We start from the raw sequence: 21,811 nt of genomic DNA, 5'->3' as shown, positions 1-21,811 counted from the left end.
CTCTTGATTGATCACATGACCTCTGTACGAGGATTCCTTCCTCTTGATTGATCACATGACCTCTGTATGAGGATTCCTTCCTCTTGATTGATCACATGACCTCTGTAGGAGGATTCTTTTCTCTTGATTGATCACATGACCTCTGTAGGAGGATTCCTTCCTCTTGATTGATCACATGACCTCTGTACGAGGATTCCTTCCTCTTGATTGATCACATGACCTCTGTAGGAGGATTCCTTCCTCTTGATTGATCACATGACCTCTGTACGAGGATTCCTTCCTCTTGATTGATCACATGACCTCTGTAGGAGGATTCCTTCCTCTAGATTGATCACATGACCTCTGTAGGAGGATTCCTTCCTCTAGATTGATCACATGACCTCTGTAGGAGGATTCCTTCCTCTTGATTGATCACATGACCTCTGTAGGAGGATTCCTTCCTCTTGATTGATCACATGACCTCTGTAGGAGGATTCCTTCCTCTTGATTGATCACATGACCTCTGTAGGAGGATTCCTTCCTCTTGATTGATCACATGACCTCTGTACGAGGATTCCTTCCTCTTGATTGATCACATGACCTCTGTAGGAGGATTCCTTCCTCTAGATTGATCACATGACCACACTAAAGATCTCTCATTCACACATTACTGATCCCACCATCTCTGATAACTGTTCTAATAGTGAAAAGTCTACATGTGTAGTTTATATCGGAACCTCGTTTGCTATAAGTAGTTTCCGGGGAGCTTGTTATGACACGGAAATTATTGGGCGGTGCCGCGGCGGTCAGCTGACGTACAGATAAGCCAATCAGACCGCTAGAGGGGGTGGGGCCTGTATGAAGCCGGAAGCTCTGAGCATCCCGGAAGCAAGTGGGGGCGAGCATCACGTGTGCTAGCGGGAGCGGTATACAGAGGTGGGGACCCGGTGTACTGCCCGCCAGAGTCCTGTATATACCGATACACTGTCTCCTTATATTACTGTATAGTGTACACTGTCTCCTTATATTACTGTATAGTGTACACTGTCCTTATATTACTGTATAGTGTACACTGTCTCCTTATATTACTGTATAGTGTGCACTGTCCTTATATTACTGTATAGTGTACACTGTCTCCTTATATTACTGTATAGTGTACACTGTCTCCTTATATTACTGTATAGTGTACACTGTCTCCTTATATTACTGTATAGTGTACACTGTCTCCTTATATTACTGTATAGTGTACACTGTCTCCTTATATTACTGTATAGTGTACACTGTCTCCTTATATTACTGTATAGTGTACACTGTCTCCTTATATTACTGTATAGTGTACACTGTCTCCTTATATTACTGTATAGTGTACACTGTCTCCTTATATTACTGTATAGTGTACACTGTCTCCTTATATTACTGTATAGTGTACACTGTCTCCTTATATTACTGTATAGTGTACACTGTCTCCTTATATTACTGTATAGTGTACACTGTCTCCTTATATTACTGTATAGTGTACACTGTCTCCTTATATTACTGTATAGTGTACACTGTCCTTATATTACTGTATAGTGTACACTGTCTCCTTATATTACTGTATAGTGTACACTGTCCTTATATTACTGTATAGTGTACACTGTCCTTATATTACTGTATAGTGTACACTGTCCTTATATTACTGTATAGTGTACACTGTCCTTATATTACTGTATAGTGTACACTGTCCTTATATTACTGTATAGTGTACACTGTCTCCTTATATTACTGTATAGTGTACACTGTCTCCTTATATTACTGTATAGTGTACACTGTCCTTATATTACTGTATAGTGTGCACTGTCTCCTTATATTACTGTATAGTGTACACTTTCTCCTTATATTACTGTATAGTGTACACTGTCTCCTTATATTACTGTATAGTGTACACTGTGTCCTTATATTACTGTATAGTGTACACTGTGTCCTTATATTACTGTATAGTGTACACTGTCTCCTTATATTACTGTATAGTGTACACTGTGTCCTTATATTACTGTATAGTGTACACTGTCTCCTTATATTACTGTATAGTGTACACTGTCTCCTTATATTACTGTATAGTGTACACTGTCTCCTTATATTACTGTATAGTGTACACTGTCCTTATATTACTGTATAGTGTACACTGTCTCCTTATATTACTGTATAGTGTACACTGTCTCCTTATATTACTGTATAGTGTACACTGTCTCCTTATATTACTGTATAGTGTACACTGTCCTTATATTACTGTATAGTGTACGCTGTCTCCTTATATTACTGTATAGTGTACGCTGTCTCCTTATATTACTGTATAGTGTACGCTGTCTCCTTATATTACTGTATAGTGTACACTGTCCTTATATTACTGTATAGTGTACACTGTCCTTATATTACTGTATAGTGTACACTGTCTCCTTATATTACTGTATAGTGTACACTGTGTCCTTATATTACTGTATAGTGTACACTGTCTCCTTATATTACTGTATAGTGTACACTGTCCTTATATTACTGTATAGTGTACACTGTCTCCTTATATTACTGTATAGTGTACACTGTCCTTATATTACTGTATAGTGTACACTGTCCTTATATTACTGTATAGTGTACACTGTCCTTATATTACTGTATAGTGTACACTGTCTCCTTATATTACTGTATAGTGTACACTGTCCTTATATTACTGTATAGTGTACACTGTCCTTATATTACTGTATAGTGTACACTGTCTCCTTATATTACTGTATAGTGTACACTGTCCTTATATTACTGTATAGTGTACACTGTCCTTATATTACTGTATAGTGTACACTGTCTCCTTATATTACTGTATAGTGTACACTGTCCTTATATTACTGTATAGTGTACACTGTCCTTATATTACTGTATAGTGTACACTGTCTCCTTATATTACTGTATAGTGTACACTGTCTCCTTATATTACTGTATAGTGTACACTGTCCTTATATTACTGTATAGTGTACACTGTCTCCTTATATTACTGTATAGTGTACACTGTCCTTATATTACTGTATAGTGTACACTGTCTCCTTATATTACTGTATAGTGTACACTGTGTCCTTATATTACTGTATAGTGTACACTGTCTCCTTATATTACTGTATAGTGTACACTGTCTCCTTATATTACTGTATAGTGTACACTGTCCTTATATTACTGTATAGTGTACACTGTCCTTATATTACTGTATAGTGTACACTGTCTCCTTATATCACTGTATAGTGTACACTGTCTCCTTATATTACTGTATAGTGTACACTGTCTCCTTATATTACTGTATAGTGTACACTGTCTCCTTATATTACTGTATAGTGTACACTCTCCTTATATTACTGTATAGTGTACACTGTCTCCTTATATTACTGTATAGTGTACACTGTCTCCTTATATTACTGTATAGTGTACACTGTCCTTATATTACTGTATAGTGTACACTGTCCTTATATTACTGTATAGTGTACACTGTCTCCTTATATTACTGTATAGTGTACACTGTCTCCTTATATTACTGTATAGTGTACACTGTCTCCTTATATTACTGTATAGTGTACACTGTCTCCTTATATTACTGTATAGTGTACACTGTCCTTATATTACTGTATAGTGTACACTGTCTCCTTATATTACTGTATAGTGTACACTGTCTCCTTATATTACTGTATAGTGTACACTGTCCTTATATTACTGTATAGTGTACACTGTCCTTATATTACTGTATAGTGTACACTGTATTATATTACTGTATAGTGTACACTGTCTCCTTATATTACTGTATAGTGTACACTGTCCTTATATTACTGTATAGTGTACACTGTCTCCTTATATTACTGTATAGTGTACACTGTCCTTATATTACTGTATAGTGTACACTGTCTCCTTATATTACTGTATAGTGTACACTGTCCTTATATTACTGTATAGTGTACACTGTCTCCTTATATTACTGTATAGTGTACACTGTCCTTATATTACTGTATAGTGTACACTGTCTCCTTATATTACTGTATAGTGTACGCTGTCTCCTTATATTACTGTATAGTGTACGCTGTCTCCTTATATTACTGTATAGTGTACGCTGTCTCCTTATATTACTGTATAGTGTACACTGTCCTTATATTACTGTATAGTGTACGCTGTCCTTATATTACTGTATAGTGTACACTGTCTCCTTATATTACTGTATAGTGTACACTGTCCTTATATTACTGTATAGTGTGCACTGTCCTTATATTACTGTATAGTGTACGCTGTCTCCTTATATTACTGTATAGTGTACACTGTCTCCTTATATTACTGTATAGTGTACACTGTCTCCTTATATTACTGTATAGTGTACACTGTCTCCTTATATTACTGTATAGTGTACACTGTCTCCTTATATTACTGTATAGTGTACACTGTCTCCTTATATTACTGTATAGTGTACACTGTCGTCCTTATATTACTGTATAGTGTACACTGTGTCCTTATATTACTGTATAGTGTACACTGTGTCCTTATATTACTGTATAGTGTACACTGTCTCCTTATATTACTGTATAGTGTACACTGTCCTTATATTACTGTATAGTGTACACTGTCTCCTTATATTACTGTATAGTGTACACTGTCCTTATATTACTGTACAGTGTACACTGTCTCCTTATATTACTGTATAGTGTACACTGTCCTTATATTACTGTATAGTGTACACTGTGTCCTTATATTACTGTATAGTGTACACTGTCTCCTTATATTACTGTATAGTGTACGCTGTCTCCTTATATTACTGTATAGTGTACGCTGTCTCCTTATATTACTGTATAGTGTACACTGTCCTTATATTACTGTATAGTGTACACTGTCTCCTTATATTACTGTATAGTGTACGCTGTCTCCTTATATTACTGTATAGTGTACGCTGTCTCCTTATATTACTGTATAGTGTACGCTGTCTCCTTATATTACTGTATAGTGTACACTGTCCTTATATTACTGTATAGTGTACACTGTCTCCTTATATTACTGTATAGTGTACACTGTCCTTATATTACTGTATAGTGTGCACTGTCCTTATATTACTGTATAGTGTACGCTGTCTCCTTATATTACTGTATAGTGTACACTGTCTCCTTATATTACTGTATAGTGTACACTGTCTCCTTATATTACTGTATAGTGTACACTGTCTCCTTATATTACTGTATAGTGTACACTGTCTCCTTATATTACTGTATAGTGTACACTGTCTCCTTATATTACTGTATAGTGTACACTGTGTCCTTATATTACTGTATAGTGTACACTGTGTCCTTATATTACTGTATAGTGTACACTGTCTCCTTATATTACTGTATAGTGTACACTGTCCTTATATTACTGTATAGTGTACACTGTCTCCTTATATTACTGTATAGTGTACACTGTCCTTATATTACTGTACAGTGTACACTGTCTCCTTATATTACTGTATAGTGTACACTGTCCTTATATTACTGTATAGTGTACACTGTCTCCTTATATTACTGTATAGTGTACACTGTGTCCTTATATTACTGTATAGTGTACACTGTCTCCTTATATTACTGTATAGTGTACACTGTCTCCTTATATTACTGTATAGTGTACACTGTCTCCTTATATTACTGTATAGTGTACACTGTCTCCTTATATTACTGTATAGTGTACACTGTCCTTATATTACTGTATACTGTACACTGTCCTTATATTACTGTATAGTGTACACTGTCCTTATATTACTGTATAGTGTACACTGTCCTTATATTACTGTATAGTGTACACTGTCCTTATATTACTGTATAGTGTACACTGTCCTTATATTACTGTATAGTGTACACTGTCCTTATATTACTGTATAGTGTACACTGTCTCCTTATATTACTGTATAGTGTACACTGTCTCCTTATATTACTGTATAGTGTACACTGTCCTTATATTACTGTATAGTGTGCCCTTTATCCCCTGTACCTGTGTATAGTGACCGTTATCTGAGGTAATGAAGGGGTTACAGCGCCCTCCCCCACCCATTGTTCTCTATCTCTTGTTCTCCTGGCAGGGGCCCCTGGGGGCTCATGTGGGGCAGCGGGGTTCTGCGGCTCAGCAGAGAGGTCTGCCGGTTAGGGAGGCTGCAGGGGCACCTCATCATGTCCTCCAATAACTTCTGCCGCTCTTCATCTTCTGCCGAGAGTAGCGAATCGGCCACCGGGACTGTCACCGCCGGCATCATCATCATCGGGGACGAGATCCTGAAGGTGAGACACCAGTCCAACCACACTGCGGGGCCCCGAGCGGTGTTATTGGGAACTGAAAAGAGACTTCTCTAGAGCCCTTCCCTCCCCCATACATGACTTCTCTAGAGCCCTTCCCCCCATACATTACTTCTCTAGAGCCCTTCCCTCCCCCATACATGACTTCTCTAGAGCCCTTCCCTCCCCATACATGGCTTCTCTAGAGCCCTTCCCCCCATACATGACTTCTCTAGAGCCCTCCCCCCCCATACATGACTTCTCTAGAGCCCTTCCCCCCATACATGACTTCTCTAGAGCCCTTCCCCCCCATACATGACTTCTCTAGAGCCCTTCCCCCCATACATGACTTCTCTAGAGCCCTTCCCTCCCCCCATACATGACTTCTCTAGAGCCCTTCCCCCATACATGACTTCTCTAGAGCCCTTCCCCCCATACATGACTTCTCTAGAGCCCTTCCCTCCCCCATACATGACTTCTCTAGAGCCCTTCCTTCCCCCATACATGACTTCTCTAGAGCCCTTCCCCCCATACATGACTTCTCTAGAGCCCTTCCCCCCCATACATGACTTCTCTAGAGCCCTTCCCCCCATACATGACTTCTCTAGAGCCCTTCCCTCCCCCATACATGACTTCTCTAGAGCCCTTCCCCCCATACATGACTTCTCTAGAGCCCTTCCCCCCATACATGACTTCTCTAGAGCCCTTCCCCCCATACATGACTTCTCTAGAGCCCTTCCCCCCATACATGACTTCTCTAGAGCCCTTCCCCCCATACATGACTTCATTAGAGCCCTTCCCCCCCCATACATGACTTCTCTAGAGCCCTTCCCTCCCCCCCATACATGACTTCTCTAGAGCCCTTCCCCCCATACATGACTTCTCTAGAGCCCTTCCCTCCCCCCCATACATGACTTCTCTAGAGCCCTTCCCCCATACATGACTTCTCTAGAGTCCTTCCCCCCGCCATACATGACTTCCCTAGAGCCCTTCCCCCCCCATACATGACTTCTCTAGAGCCCTTCCCCCCCATACATGACTTCTCTAGAGCCCTTCCCCCCCCATACATGACTTCTCTAGAGCCCTTCCCCCCCATACATGACTTCTCTAGAGCCCTTCCCCCCCATACATGACTTCTCTAGAGCCCTTCCCCCCATACATGACTTCTCTAGAGCCCTTTCCCACATACATGACTTCTCTAGAGCCCTTCCCCCATACATGACTTCTCTAGAGTCCTTCCCCCCCATACATGACTTCTCTAGAGTCCTTCCCCCCCATACATGACTTCTCTAGAGCCCTTCCCCACATACATGACTTCTCTAGAGCCCTTCCCCACATACATGACTTCTCTAGAGCCCTTCCCCCCCATACATGACTTCTCTAGAGCCCTTCCCCCCCATACATGACTTCTCTAGAGCCCTTCCCCCCATACATGACTTCTCTAGAGCCCTCCCCCCCCCATACATGACTTCTCTAGAGCCCTTCCCCCCCATACATGACTTCTCTAGAGCCCTTCCCCCCATACATGACTTCTCTAGAGCCCTTCCCCCATACATGACTTCTCTAGAGCCCTTCCCCCCATACATGACTTCTCTAGAGCCCTTCCCTCCCCCATACATGACTTCTCTAGAGCCCTTCCCCCCCCCATACATGACTTCTCTAGAGCCCTTCCCCCCCATACATTACTTCTCTAGAGCCCTTCCCTCCCCCCATACATGACTTCTCTAGAGCCCTTCCCTCCCCCCATACATGACTTCTCTAGAGCCCTTCCCTCCCCCCATACATGACTTCTCTAGAGCCCTTCCCCCCCATACATGACTTCTCTAGAGCCCTTCCCCCCATACATGGCTTCTCTAGAGCCCTTCCCTCCCCCCCATACTTGACTTCTCTAGAGCCCTTCCCCCCCATACATGACTTCCCTAGAGCCCTTCCCCCCCATACATGACTTCCCTAGAGCCCTTCCCCCCATACATGACTTCTCTAGAGCCCTTCCCCCCCCATACATGACTTCTCTAGAGCCCTTCCCCCATACATGACTTCTCTAGAGCCCTTCCCCCATACATGACTTCTCTAGAGCCCTTCCCCCCCATACATGACTTCTCTAGAGCCCTTCCCCCCCCATACATGACTTCTCTAGAGCCCTTCCCCCCATACATGACTTCTCTAGAGCCCTTCCCCCCCATACATGACTTCTCTAGAGCCCTTCCCCCCCGTACATGACTTCTCTAGAGCCCTTCCCCCATACATGACTTCCCTAGAGCCCTTCCCCCATACATGACTTCTCTAGAGCCCTTCCCCACATACATGACTTCCCTAGAGCCCTTCCCCCCCATACATGACTTCTCTAGAGCCCTTCCCCCCATACATGACTTCCCTAGAGCCCTTCCCCCCCATACATGACTTCTCTAGAGCCCTTCCCCCCATACATGACTTCCCTAGAGCCCTTCCCCCCATACATGACTTCTCTAGAGCCCTTCCCCCCCCATACATGACTTCTCTAGAGCCCTTCCCCCATACATGACTTCTCTAGAGCCCTTCCCCCATACATGACTTCTCTAGAGCCCTTCCCCCCCATACATGACTTCCCTAGAGCCCTTCCCCCCATACATGACTTCTCTAGAGCCCTTCCCCCCCATACATGACTTCTCTAGAGCCCTTCCCCCATACATGACTTCTCTAGAGCCCTTCCCCCATACATGACTTCTCTAGAGCCCTTCCCCCCCATACATGACTTCTCTAGAGCCCTTCCCCCCCATACATGACTTCTCTAGAGCCCTTCCCCCCCATACATGACTTCTCTAGAGCCCTTCCCCCCCGTACATGACTTCTCTAGAGCCCTTCCCCCATACATGACTTCCCTAGAGCCCTTCCCCCATACATGACTTCTCTAGAGCCCTTCCCCACATACATGACTTCCCTAGAGCCCTTCCCCCCCATACATGACTTCTCTAGAGCCCTTCCCCCCATACATGACTTCTCTAGAGCCCTTCCCCCCATACATGACTTCTCTAGAGCCCTTCCCCCATACATGACTTCTCTAGAGCCCTTCCCCACATACATGACTTCCCTAGAGCCCTTCCCCCCCATACATGACTTCTCTAGAGCCCTTCCCCCCATACATGACTTCTCTAGAGCCCTTCCCCCATACATGACTTCTCTAGAGCCCTTCCCCCCCATACATGACTTCTCTAGAGCCCTTCCCCCCCATACATGACTTCCCTAGAGCCCTTCCCCACATACATGACTTCTCTAGAGCCCTTCCCCCCCATACATGACTTCTCTAGAGCCCTTCCCCCATACATGACTTCTCTAGAGCCCTTCCCCCCCCATACATGACTTCCCTAGAGCCCTTCCCCCCCATACATGACTTCCCTAGAGCCCTTCCCCCCCCATACATGACTTCCCTAGAGCCCTTCCCCCCCCATACATGACTTCTCTAGAGCCCTTCCCCCCCCCATACATGACTTCTCTAGAGCCCTTCCCCCCATACATGACTTCTCTAGAGCCCTTCCCCCATACATGACTTCCCTAGAGCCCTTCCCCCATACATGACTTCTCTAGAGCCCTTCCCCCCCATACATGACTTCTCTAGAGCCCTTCCCCCCATACATGACTTCTCTAGAGCCCTTCCCCCCCATACATGACTTCTCTAGAGCCCTTCCCCCCCATACATGACTTCTCTAGAGCCCTTCCCCCCCATACATGACTTCTCTAGAGCCCTTCCCCCCATACATGACTTCTCTAGAGCCCTTCCCCCCCATACATGACTTCTCTAGAGCCCTTCCCCCCATACATGACTTCTCTAGAGCCCTTCCCCCCCATACATGACTTCTCTAGAGCCCTTCCCCCCATACATGACTTCTCTAGAGCCCTTCCCCCCCATACATGACTTCTCTAGAGCCCTTCCCCCATACATGACTTCCCTAGAGCCCTTCCCCCCCCATACATGACTTCTCTAGAGCCCTTCCCCCCCATACATGACTTCCCTAGAGCCCTTCCCCCCCCATACATGACTTCCCTAGAGCCCTTCCCCCCCATACATGACTTCTCTAGAGCCCTTCCCCCCCATACATGACTTCCCTAGAGCCCTTCCCCCCCCATACATGACTTCCCTAGAGCCCTTCCCCCCCCATACATGACTTCTCTAGAGCCCTTCCCCCCCCATACATGACTTCTCTAGAGCCCTTCCCCCCCCATACATGACTTCCCTAGAGCCCTTCCCCCCCCATACATGACTTCCCTAGAGCCCTTCCCCCATACATGACTTCCCTAGAGCCCTTCCCCCCCCATACATGACTTCTCTAGAGCCCTTCCCCCCCATACATGACTTCTCTAGAGCCCTTCCCCCCCCATACATGACTTCACTAGAGCCCTTCCCCCCCATACATGACTTCTCTAGAGCCCTTCCCCCCCCATACATGACTTCACTAGAGCCCTTCCCCCCCATACATGACTTCTCTAGAGCCCTTCCCCCCCCATACATGACTTCTCTAGAGCCCTTCCCCCCCCCCATACATGACTTCTCTAGAGCCCTTCCCCCCCCCATACATGACTTCTCTAGAGCCCTTCCCCCCCCATACATTACTTCTCTAGAGCCCTTCCCCCCCATACATTACTCTGCTAAGGCTCCTCCCACCATACATTACTCCGCTAAGGCTGCTCCTCCCCCCCCATACATTACTCCTCTAAGGCTCCTCCCCCCCCATACATTACTCCTCTAAGGCTCCTCCCCCACCATACATTACTCTGCTAAGGCTCCTCCCCCCATACATTACTCCTCTAAGGCTCCTCCCCCCATACATTACTCCGCTAAGGCTCCTCCCCCCCATACATTACTCCTCTAAGGCTCCTCCCCCATACATTACTCCTCTAAGGCTCCCCCCCCCATACATTACTCCCCATACATTACTCCTCTAAGGCTCCTCCCCCCATACATTATTCTGCTAAGGCTCCTCCCCCCCATACATTACTCCGCTAAGGCTCCTCCCACCATACATTACTCCGCTAAGGCTCCTCCCACCATACATTACTCCGCTAAGGCTCCTCCCCCCCATACATTACTCCGCTAAGGCTCCTCCCCCCCATACATTACTCCGCTAAGGCTCCTCCCCCCCATACATTACTCCGCTAAGGCTCCTCCCACCATACATTACTCCGCTAAGGCTCCTCCCCCACCCATACATTACTCCGCTAAGGCTCCTCCCACCATACATTACCCCGCTAAGGCTCCTCCCCCCATACATTACTCCGCTAAGGCTCCTCCCCCCCATACATTACTCCCCATACATTACTCCTCTAAGGCTCCTCCCCCCCATACATTACTCCGCTAAGGCTCCTCCCACCATACATTACTCCGCTAAGGCTCCTCCCCCCATACATTACTCCTCTAAGGCTCCTCCCCCCCATACATTACTCCCCATACATTACTCCTCTAAGGCTCCTCCCCCCCATACATTACTCTGCTAAGGCTCCTCCCCCCCATACATTACTCCGCTAAGGCTCCTCCCACCATACATTACTCCGCTAAGGCTCCTCCCACCATACATTACTCCGCTAAGGCTCCTCCCCCATACATTACTCCGCTAAGGCTCCTCCCCCCCATACATTACTCCGCTAAGGCTCCTCCCACCATACATTACTCCGCTAAGGCTCCTCCCCCACCCATACATTACTCCGTTAAGGCTCCTCCCACCATACATTACTCCGCTAAGGCTCCTCCCACCATACATTACTCCGCTAAGGCTCCTCCCACCATACATTACTCCGCTAAGGCTCCTCCCCCCCATACATTACTCCGCTAAGGCTCCTCCCCCCATACATTACTCCGCTAAGGCTCCTCCCCCCCCATACATTACTCCGCTAAGGCTCCTCCCCCCCATACATTACTCCGCTAAGGCTCCTCCCCCCCATACATTACTCCGCTAAGGCTCCTCCCACCATACATTACTCCACTAAGGCTCCTCCCCCCCCCCCATACATTACTCCGCTAAGGCTCCTCCCCCCCATACATTACTCCGCTAAGGGTGCGTTCACTCTGCGGAATCTCCGTCTGGCTGTTGCCGCTGAAGCTACTTGACAGCTGTGCAGTGCTCGCGGAATCACCGCAGAAAATGAACATGTTCTTTCTGTGCGGAACAATTTCTGCGGCGGAATTGTCCGCCGCGGAAATTCCGCAATGTGAACAGGTCTCGCATAGACCCATTCACACTAATGTTAAGTTCACACCGTGGAATTTCGTTTTGTGAATGCACCCTAAGGCTCCTCCCCCAATGCATTGCTCCCCAAAGGCTCTGCCCCCCCCCCCCACATGACTCCCCAAAGGCTCTGCCCCCCCCCCCCCCACATGACTCCCCAAAGGCTCTGCCCCCCCCACATGACTCCCCAAAGGCTCTGCCCCCCCCCCCCCCCCACATGACTCCCCAAAGGCTCTGCCCCACCCCCATGACTCCCCTAAGGCTCCTCCCACACACACACACACACGACTCTCCTAAGGCTCCTCCCCCCACCACACATGACTCCCCTAAAACTCCTCCCTTCACAACACATGACTCCCCTAAGGCTCCTCCCCCCCACACATGACTTTTGTATCAGTCTCTTTATCACCACGCCCCCTCTGCTCCAGATCATATGGTTCTGTGGGTCCAAATGGTAGTACATGTAGTTGGGGGGTTCCTGCACGTGTATTGGGGTACATGTAGTTGGGGGGCTCCTGCGCGTGTATTGGGGTACATGTAGTTGGGGGGCTCCTGCGCGTGTATTGGGGTACATGTAGTTGGGGGGCTCCTGCACGTGTATTGGGGTACATGTAGTTGGGGGGCTCCTGCACGTGTATTGGGGTACATGTAGTTGGGGGGCTCCTGCACGTGTATTGGGGTACATGTAGTTGGGGGGCTCCTGCACGTGTATTGGGGTACATGTAGTTGGGGGGCTCCTGCACGTGTATTGGGGTACATGTAGTTGGGGGGCTCCTGCGCGTGTATTGGGGTACATGTAGTTGGGGGGCTCCTGCGCGTGTATTGGGGTACATGTAGTTGGGGGGCTCCTGCGCGTGTATTGGGGTACATGTAGTTGGGGGGCTCCTGCACGTGTATTGGGGTACATGTAGTTGGGGGGCTCCTGCACGTGTATTGGGGTACATGTAGTTGGGGGGCTCCTGCACGTGTATTGGGGTACATGTAGTTGGGGGGCTCCTGCACGTGTATTGGGGTACATGTAGTTGGGGGGCTCCTGCACGTGTATTGGGGTACATGTAGTTGGGGGGCTCCTGCACGTGTATTGGGGTACATGTAGTTGGGGGGCTCCTGCACGTGTATTGGGGTACATGTAGTTGGGGGGGCTCCTGTACGTGTATTGGGGGTACATGTAGTTGGGGGGGCTCCTGCACGTGTATTGGGGTACATGTAGTTGGGGGGCTCCTGCACGTGTATTGGGGTACATGTAGTTGGGGGGCTCCTGCAAGTGTATTGGGGTACATGTAGTTGGGGGGCTCCTGCACGTGTATTGGGGTACATGTAGTTGGGGGGCTCCTGCACGTGTATTGGGGTACATGTAGTTGGGGGGCTCCTGCACGTGTATTGGGGTACATGTAGTTGGGGGGCTCCTGCACGTGTATTGGGGTACATGTAGTTGGGGGGCTCCTGTACGTGTATTGGGGGTACATGTAGTTGGGGGGCTCCTGTACGTGTATTGGGGGTACATGTAGTTGGGGGGCTCCTGTACGTGTATTGGGGGTACATGTAGTTGGGGGGCTCCTGCACGTGTATTGGGGTACATGTAGTTGGGGGGCTCCTGCACGTGTATTGGGGTACATGTAGTTGGGGGGGCTCCTGCACGTGTATTGGGGTACATGTAGTTGGGGGGGCTCCTGCACGTGTATTGGGGTACATGTAGTTGGGGGGGCTCCTGCACGTGTATTGGGGTACATGTAGTTGGGGGGGCTCCTGCACGTGTATTGGGGTACATGTAGTTGGGGGGGCTCCTGCACGTGTATTGGGGTACATGTAGTTGGGGGGGCTCCTGTACGTGTATTGGGGGTACATGTAGTTGGGGGGCTCCTGCACGTGTATTGGGGGTACATGTAGTTGGGGGGCTCCTGCACGTGTATTGGGGTACATGTAGTTGGGGGGGGGCTCCTGCACGTGTATTGGGGGGTACATGTAGTTGGGGGGCTCCTGCACGTGTATTGGGGGTACATGTAGTTGGGGGGGGGCTCCTGAACGTGTATTGGGGTACATGTAGTTGGGGGGGCTCCTGCACGTGTATTGGGGGCCTTTGTAGTTGGGGGGGGGCTCCTGCACGTGTATTGGGGTACATGTAGTTGGGGGGGGCTCCTGCACGTGTATTGGGGTACATGTAGTTGGGGGGGCTCCTGCACGTGTATTGGGGTACATGTAGTTGGGGGGGCTCCTGCATGTGTATTGGGGTACATGTAGTTGGGGGGGGCTCCTGCACGTGTATTGGGGTACATGTAGTTGGGGGGGGGCTCCTGCACGTGTATTGGGGTACATGTAGTTGGGGGGGGCTCCTGCACGTGTATTGGGGTACATGTAGTTGGGGGGGCTCCTGCACGTGTATTGGGGTACATGTAGTTGGGGGGGCTCCTGCACGTGTATTGGGGTACATGTAGTTGGGGGGGCTCCTGCACATGTACTGGGGGTACATGTAGTTGGGGGGGGGGTCCTGCACGTGTATTGGGGGGGCTCCTGCACGTGTGTATTGGGGTACATGTAGTTGGGGGGTGCTGCACGTGTATTGGGGGCACATGTAGTTGGGGGGGCTCCTGCACGTGTATTGGGGGCACATGTAGTTGGGGGGTGCTGCACATGTATTGGGGGTACATGTAGTTGGGGGGCTCCTGCTCATGTATTGGGGGTAGATGTAGTTGGGGGGCTCCTGCTCATGTATTGGGGTACATGTAGTTGGGGGGGCTCCTGCACGTGTATTGGGGGTACATGTAGTTGGGGGGTGCTGCACGTGTATTGGGGGTACATGTAGCTGGGGGGGGGTGCTGCACGTGTATTGGGGGTACATGTAGTTGGGTGGGGCTCCTGCACGTGTATTGGGGGTACATGTAGTTGGGGGGGCTCCTGCACGTGTATTGGGGGTACATGTAGTTGGGGGGGCTCCTGCACGTGTATTGGGGGCCTTTGTAGTTGGGGGGGCTCCTGCACGTGTATTGGGGTACATGTAGTTGGGGGGGGCTCCTGCGCGTGTATTGGGGTACATGTAGTTGGGGGGCTCCTGCACGTGTATTGGGGTACATGTAGTTGGGGGGGCTCCTGCATGTGTATTGGGGTACATGTAGTTGGGGGGGTGCTGCACGTGTATTGGGGTACATGTAGTTGGGGGGGGGCTCCTGCAAGTGTATTGGGGTACATGTAGTTGGGGGGGCTCCTGCACGTGTATTGGGGTACATGTAGTTGGGGGGGCTCCTGCACGTGTATTGGGGTACATGTAGTTGGGGGGGCTCCTGCACATGTACTGGGGGTACATGTAGTTGGGGGGGGGGGGGTCCTGCACGTGTATTGGGGGGGCTCCTGCACGTGTGTATTGGGGTACATGTAGTTGGGGGGTGCTGCACGTGTATTGGGGGCACATGTAGTTGGGGGGTGCTGCACATGTATTGGGGGTACATGTAGTTGGGGGGCTCCTGCTCATGTATTGGGGTACATGTAGTTGGGGGGGCTCCTGCACGTGTATTGGGGGTACATGTAGTTGGGGGGTGCTGCATGTGTATTGGGGGTACATGTAGCTGGGGGGGTGCTGCACGTGTATTGGGGGTACATGTAGTTGGGTGGGGCTCCTGCACGTGTATTGGGGGTACATGTAGTTGGGTGGGGCTCCTGTACGTGTATTGGGGGCCTTTGTAGTTGGGGGGGCTCCTGCACGTGTATTGGGGTACATGTAGTTGGGGGGGGGCTCCTGCACGTGTATTGGGGGGGCTCCTGCACGTGTATTGGGGTACATGTAGTTGGGGGGGCACCTGCACGTGTATTGGGGTACATGTAGTTGGGGGGGCTCCTGCACGTGTATTGGGGTACATGTAGTTGGGGGGCTCCTGCACGTGTATTGGGGTACATGTAGTTGGGGGGGGCTCCTGCACGTGTATTGGGGTACATGTAGTTGGGGGGGCTCCTGCACGTGTATTGGGGTACATGTAGTTGGGGGGGCTCCTGCACGTGTATTGGGGTACATGTAGTTGGGGGGGCTCCTGCACATGTACTGGGGGTACATGTAGTTGGGGGGGGGTCCTGCACATGTATTGGGGGGGCTCCTGCACGTGTGTATTGGGGTACATGTAGTTGGGGGGGCTCCTGCACGTGTATTGGGGGTACATGTAGTTGGGGGGGCTCCTGCACGTGTATTGGGGGTACATGTAGTTGGGGGGGCTCCTGCACGTGTATTGGGGTACATGTAGTTGGGGGGGCTCCTGCACGTGTATTGGGGTACATGTAGTTGGGGGGGCTCCTGCACGTGTATTGGGGTACATGTAGTTGGGGGGGCTCCTGCACGTGTATTGGGGTACATGTAGTTGGGGGGGCTCCTGCACATGTACTGGGGGTACATGTAGTTGGGGGGGCTCCTGCACGTGTATTGGGGTACATGTAGTTGGGGGGGGGCTCCTGCACGTGTATTGGGGTACATGTAGTTGGGGGGGGCTCCTGCACGTGTATTGGGATACATGTAGTTGGGGGGGCTCCTGCACGTGTATTGGGGTACATGTAGTTGGGGGGGCTCCTGCACGTGTATTGGGGTACATGTAGTTGGGGGGGCTCCTGCACGTGTATTGGGGTACATGTAGTTGGGGGGGCTCCTGCACATGTACTGGGGGTACATGTAGTTGGGGGGGGGGGGTCCTGCACGTGTATTGGGGGGGCTCCTGCACGTGTGTATTGGGGTACATGTAGTTGGGGGGTGCTGCACGTGTATTGGGGGCACATGTAGTTGGGGGGGCTCCTGCACGTGTATTGGGGGCACATGTAGTTGGGGGGTGCTGCACATGTATTGGGGGTACATGTAGTTGGGGGGCTCCTGCTCATGTATTGGGGTACATGTAGTTGGGGGGCTCCTGCTCATGTATTGGGGTACATGTAGTTGGGGGGGCTCCTGCACGTGTATTGGGGGTACATGTAGTTGGGGGGGTGCTGCACGTGTATTGGGGGTACATGTAGTTGGGGGGTGCTGCATGTGTATTGGGGGTACATGTAGCTGGGGGGGTGCTGCACGTGTATTGGGGGTACATGTAGTTGGGTGGGGCTCCTGCACGTGTATTGGGGGTACATGTAGTTGGGTGGGGCTCCTGCACGTGTATTGGGGGTACATGTAGTTGGGGGGCTCCTGCACGTGTATTGGGGTACATGTAATTGGGGGGCTCCTGCACGTGTATTGGGGTACATGTAGTTGGGGGGGCTCCTGTACGTGTATTGGGGGTACATGTAGTTGGGGGGGCTCCTGCACGTGTATTGGGGGTACATGTAGTTGGGGGGCTCCTGTACGTGTATTGGGGGTACATGTAGTTGGGGGGGCTCCTGCACGTGTATTGGGGGTACATGTAGTTGGGGGGGCTCCTGCACATGTATTGGGGGCCTTTGTAGTTGGGGGGGCTCCTGCACGTGTATTGGGGTACATGTAGTTGGGGGGGGGCTCCTGCACGTGTATTGGGGGGGCTCCTGCACGTGTATTGGGGTACATGTAGTTGGGGGGGCTCCTGCACGTGTATTGGGGTACATGTAGTTGGGGGGGCTCCTGCACGTGTATTGGGGTACATGTAGTTGGGGGGGCTCCTGCACGTGTATTGGGGTACATGTAGTTGGGGGGGCTCCTGCACGTGTATTGGGGTACATGTAGTTGGGGGGGCTCCTGCACGTGTATTGGGGTACATGTAGTTGGGGGGGCTCCTGCACGTGTATTGGGGTACATGTAGTTGGGGGGGCTCCTGCACGTGTATTGGGGTACATGTAGTTGGGGGGGCTCCTGCACGTGTATTGGGGTACATGTAGTTGGGGGGGCTCCTGCACGTGTATTGGGGTACATGTAGTTGGGGGGGCTCCTGCACGTGTATTGGGGTACATGTAGTTGGGGGGGCTCCTGCACATGTACTGGGGGTACATGTAGTTGGGGGGGGGTCCTGCACGTGTATTGGGGGGGCTCCTGCACGTGTGTATTGGGGTACATGTAGTTGGGGGGGCTCCTGCACGTGTATTGGGGGTACATGTAGTTGGGGGGGCTCCTGCACGTGTATTGGGGTACATGTAGTTGGGGGGGCTCCTGCACGTGTATTGGGGTACATGTAGTTGGGGGGGCTCCTGCACATGTACTGGGGGTACATGTAGTTGGGGGGGGGTCCTGCACGTGTATTGGGGGGGCTCCTGCACGTGTGTATTGGGGTACATGTAGTTGGGGGGGCTCCTGCACGTGTATTGGGGGTACATGTAGTTGGGGGGGCTCCTGCACGTGTATTGGGGTACATGTAGTTGGGGGGGCTCCTGCACGTGTATTGGGGTACATGTAGTTGGGGGGGCTCCTGCACGTGTATTGGGGTACATGTAGTTGGGGGGGCTCCTGCACGTGTATTGGGGTACATGTAGTTGGGGGGGCTCCTGCACGTGTATTGGGGTACATGTAGTTGGGGGGGCTCCTGCACGTGTATTGGGGTACATGTAGTTGGGGGGGCTCCTGCACATGTACTGGGGGTACATGTAGTTGGGGGGGGGTCCTGCACGTGTATTGGGGGGGCTCCTGCACGTGTGTATTGGGGTACATGTAGTTGGGGGGGCTCCTGCACGTGTATTGGGGGTACATGTAGTTGGGGGGGCTCCTGCACGTGTATTGGGGTACATGTAGTTGGGGGGGCTCCTGCACGTGTATTGGGGTACATGTAGTTGGGGGGGCTCCTGCACGTGTATTGGGGTACATGTAGTTGGGGGGGCTCCTGCACGTGTATTGGGGTACATGTAGTTGGGGGGGGCTCCAGCACGTGTATTGGGGTACATGTAGTTGGGGGGGCTCCTGCACGTGTATTGGGGTACATGTAGTTGGGGGGGCTCCTGCACGTGTATTGGGGTACATGTAGTTGGGGGGGCTCCTGCACGTGTATTGGGGTACATGTAGTTGGGGGGGCTCCTGCACGTGTATTGGGGTACATGTAGTTGGGGGGGCTCCTGCACATGTACTGGGGGTACATGTAGTTGGGGGGGGGGGTCCTGCACGTGTATTGGGGGGGCTCCTGCACGTGTGTATTGGGGTACATGTAGTTGGGGGGGCTCCTGCACGTGTATAGGGGGTACATGTAGTTGGGGGGGCTCCTGCACGTGTATTGGGGTACATGTAGTTGGGGGGCTCCTGCACGTGTATTGGGGGTACATGTAGTTGGGGGGGGGGCTCCTGCACGTGTATTGGGGGTACATGTAGTTGGGGGGGCTCCTGCACGTGTATTGGGGTACATGTAGTTGGGGGGGCTCCTGCACGTGTATTGGGGTACATGTAGTTGGGGGGGCTCCTGCACGTGTATTGGGGTACATGTAGTTGGGGGGGCTCCTGCACATGTACTGGGGGTACATGTAGTTGGGGGGGGGGTCCTGCACGTGTATTGGGGGGCTCCTGCACGTGTGTATTGGGGTACATGTAGTTGGGGGGGCTCCTGCACGTGTATTGGGGGTACATGTAGTTAGGGGGGCTCCTGCACGTGTATTGGGGGTACATGTAGTTGGGGGGGCTCCTGCACGTGTATTGGGGGCACATGTAGTTGGGGGGTGCTGCACATGTATTGGGGGTACATGTAGTTGGGGGGCTCCTGCTCATGTATTGGGGGTACATGTAGTTGGGGGGGGGGGGTCCTGCACGTGTATTGGGGGGGCTCCTGCACGTGTGTATTGGGGTACATGTAGTTGGGGGGGCTCCTGCACGTGTATAGGGGGTACATGTAGTTGGGGGGGCTCCTGCACGTGTATTGGGGTACATGTAGTTGGGGGGCTCCTGCACGTGTATTGGGGGTACATGTAGTTGGGGGGGGGGCTCCTGCACGTGTATTGGGGGTACATGTAGTTGGGGGGGCTCCTGCACGTGTATTGGGGTACATGTAGTTGGGGGGGCTCCTGCACGTGTATTGGGGTACATGTAGTTGGGGGGGCTCCTGCACGTGTATTGGGGTACATGTAGTTGGGGGGGCTCCTGCACATGTACTGGGGGTACATGTAGTTGGGGGGGGGGTCCTGCACGTGTATTGGGGGGGCTCCTGCACGTGTGTATTGGGGTACATGTAGTTGGGGGGGCTCCTGCACGTGTATTGGGGGTACATGTAGTTAGGGGGGCTCCTGCACGTGTATTGGGGGTACATGTAGTTGGGGGGGCTCCTGCACGTGTATTGGGGGCACATGTAGTTGGGGGGTGCTGCACATGTATTGGGGGTACATGTAGTTGGGGGGCTCCTGCTCATGTATTGGGGGTACATGTAGTTGGGGGGGCTCCTGCTCATGTATTGGGGTACATGTAGTTGGGGGGCTCCTGCACGTGTATTGGGGGTACATGTAGTTGGGGGGTGCTGCACGTGTATTGGGGGTACATGTAGTTGGGGGGTGCTGCACGTGTATTGGGGGTACATGTAGTTGGGGGGTGCTGCACGTGTATTGGGGGTACATGTAGTTGGGGGGGTGCTGCACGTGTATTGGGGGTACATGTAGCTGGGGGGGCTCCTGCACGTGTATTGGGGGTACATGTAGTTGGGTGGGGCTCCTGCACGTGTATTGGGGGTACATGTAGTTGGGGGGGGGGTGTCCTGCACATGTACTGGGGGTACATGTAGTTGGGGGGGCTCCTGCACGTGTATTGGGGTACATGTAGTTGGGGGGCTCCTGCACGTGTATTGGGGGTACATGTAGTTGGGGGGGGGGGGCTCCTGCACGTGTATTGGGGGTACATGTAGTTGGGGGGGCTCCTGCACGTGTATTGGGGTACATGTAGTTGGGGGTGCTCCTGCACGTGTATTGGGGGTACATGTAGTTGGGGGGGCTCCTGCACGTGTATTGGGGGTACATGTAGTTGGGGGGGCTCCTGCACGTGTATTGGGGGTACATGTAGTTGGGGGGGCTCCTGCACGTGTATTGGGGTACATGTAGTTGGGGGGGCTCCTGCACGTGTATTGGGGTACATGTAGTTGGGGGGGCTCCTGCACGTGTATTGGGGGTACATGTAGTTGGGGGGGCTCCTGCACGTGTATTGGGGGTACATGTAGTTGGGGGGGCTCCTGCACGTGTATTGGGGGTACATGTAGTTGGGGGGGCTCCTGCACGTGTATTGGGGGTACATGTAGTTGGGGGGGGCTCCTGCACGTGTATTGGGGTACATGTAGTGGCGCCCGTTGATGTTCTTCTCTGGGCTCTCATCACTTAGGGCCACACTCAGGACACGAACTCCTACTTCATGTGTAAGAAGCTGCGCTCCATCGGGGTGAGGGTCAGCAGGATCTCGGTCATCCCGGACGACGTGGACTCCATCGCGGGGAGATCGCAGCCTTCTCCTCCCGTTACACATACGTCCTGACCTCTGGG

The 21,811-nt window shown here is 51.1% G+C and overlaps 1 long non-coding RNA gene across 1 annotated transcript; it reads left to right on the top strand.

Annotated features, from left to right (window-relative positions):
• The first annotated feature begins 758 nt into the window (after positions 1–758).
• On the top strand, positions 759–21,805 carry LOC130325194 (uncharacterized). Its single transcript, XR_008870054.1, has 3 exons — positions 759–915; positions 6,077–6,272; positions 21,654–21,805. It is a non-coding gene; the product is annotated as an uncharacterized LOC130325194 (long non-coding RNA).
• Positions 21,806–21,811: the final 6 nt, after the last annotated feature.

Source organism: Hyla sarda, unplaced genomic scaffold, assembly GCF_029499605.1.
Source record: "Hyla sarda isolate aHylSar1 unplaced genomic scaffold, aHylSar1.hap1 scaffold_2703, whole genome shotgun sequence".
NCBI classification, from domain to species: Eukaryota; Metazoa; Chordata; class Amphibia; order Anura; family Hylidae; genus Hyla; species Hyla sarda.
This window is presented reverse-complemented; position numbering and strand designations above follow the sequence as displayed.